Source organism: Aplysia californica, unplaced genomic scaffold, assembly GCF_000002075.1.
Source record: "Aplysia californica isolate F4 #8 unplaced genomic scaffold, AplCal3.0 scaffold00182, whole genome shotgun sequence".
In the NCBI taxonomy this organism is placed as follows: Eukaryota; Metazoa; Mollusca; class Gastropoda; order Aplysiida; family Aplysiidae; genus Aplysia; species Aplysia californica.
In genome coordinates this window covers 1,058,735-1,060,822 of record NW_004797452.1, presented here as the reverse complement: position 1 = coordinate 1,060,822, position 2,088 = coordinate 1,058,735, and positions in this window count along the sequence as shown.

Sequence of the window (2,088 nt, the reverse complement as noted above, 5' to 3'; positions counted from 1 at the left end):
AAAAGCAGTGTATCTCCCTTCACTAAATCCTCTTGCACAACAATAAGCTGTGTTAAACGAACACGCAGATCGTCCACAAGCGCTCTGCAGTTGTTTTTTTATGAACCCATTTTGGCGAGTCGCCAAGTTTACAGTACATAGAGATATGAAATGTGTTTTCTCCTGTGAACTTATCTTGTTTTCTCCAAAGTAATAACATTTGCTGATGATTTCATCCTTTGTTGAAAAAATTGTTTGTGACGTCACTTGAGACTTGTTTGGTTGGTTCGAGAGCAGACATAATACAGAAAAATTATGGGCATTGCTTTTATGACTGAAGTCTGCATCCGTTCCGTTCGATGGCAACTTCTACTACTTTTTGAGCAACGTTCGTATCGTTCAGAGGACCAGATCTCGGGGAGGCCAACACACTTTATTTTTTCCCGATTGATATCTATACCATAGCAAGCTAGGAGCTAAGCTACCCCAGTTGGTAATATGCTAGTCTACAGAGTGAATGGTCCTGGTTCGAATCCGAGATTGGGTGTTCTTGAACTCTGGTCATTTTATAGAGTGTTCAAGGTTTTCAACCCATTTGACCCAGGTCCTATTGGAGGCGGACGTTAAAGTCGGAGGTCCCACCACTTGAATAACCTAATTGTGTTGAGAGGCGTGTTAAATCCATACACTTACCTATACTTACTATGACCAGATACATTATCTATATGTCCCAATAACGCATTTTCTGTTGGTGGTTGGCGGGTGCTCTGATGTGGTTTGCTTCTTCTTTCCTGTCAAACATCTGTCGTACTTATCTCTCCTCCTCCTTTTTTATGTGTGTTACTCTCTTGTAACACCTCTAATCTTCTGGCGCTCATATGACCTTATGCAGTTGCGAGTGCCGTAAAACCGCTACTAAAACTAAAAACATCATATGACCTTACGGAGTTGCAAGCGCCGTTAAACCTCAACTAAAACTAAAATTAACGCTCTTTGGACGAGTTGAACAAGTGCAAATGCAATAATGGCGCCAACACTATTTTGTAAACTTCATCAAAATTCTTGGCCTGTGAGTCAAGGTGGCGATTCGTGAGGAAAACGACGTGTTTTTATTGGCATTACTGTTTGACGCAACCCACTCGACTTTTCTTTTTATCCTTTCTTCTTTCTACCTGCTTCTCTCTTTTCCTTTGTCTGTCTGTGTGTGTGTCTGTCTGTCTGTTTTTTTTTGGTCTATCTATGTATCTATCTATCTGTGTGTGTGTGTGTGTGTGTGTGTGTGTGTGTGTGTGTGTGTGTGTGCGTGCGCACGCGCCGCGTATGTCTCTGCCTCTATCTGAAATTGCGCTACAATTAGCTCGGCCTACTTTGGGAACTGCTGTGAACTACGAATAAACTTATATATTTACAACTTTAAGCTGAACAAAGCAGCATCTTGCCTTTTCTTTTAACTACAGCATTTCACAATTTTAGCATATTATGGCCACTTTAGTGTCTATTTTATGTACCGTTCTCACCTTACCAGCTGCTTAATTGTAAATAATCGATGTAAATCGTGCCATATTTCAGTCAGAGTAGGGTCAGGGCTTTGTGGAATGTTTCGAATCTCCATTTTGATGTCAGTCTGTTTTTATATAAACCAGACATTTAAATAAATCGTATCTGTCTGTTTCCATTAGAGATTACAGCAATAGGAGATTAACGCCGATGGTTAGGGGGATTTTAGCATGTTCTTATGCACAGTAGAATTGTAACTGGGCTGATTTATCAATGTCATACTCATACTGTGCCGGAACAACATAGCGGGAAACTTCTGCTTTTGCTTTCCGTACCCTTACTATCGTCATTTTTTCTCTACATCTTTTGTACGTTTGTCACTCTCTCGTGAACTGTTATTTCCGGGGTGCCTTGATATTCGAAGCAGACTTTATTGTGTTGAGGCTAGTGAGGTGAGCAGAGTAAGTCTGATTCCCCGTTTGGACCTCTCTGTTGACATCCACCCCTTGGAGCTCATATGACCTTATTAATATGCAGGTGCGAGCGCCGTAAAACCTTACTAAAACAAACAAAAACAGGTTGGTGGTATCTGTACTCTAGCCTCTCTCTCTC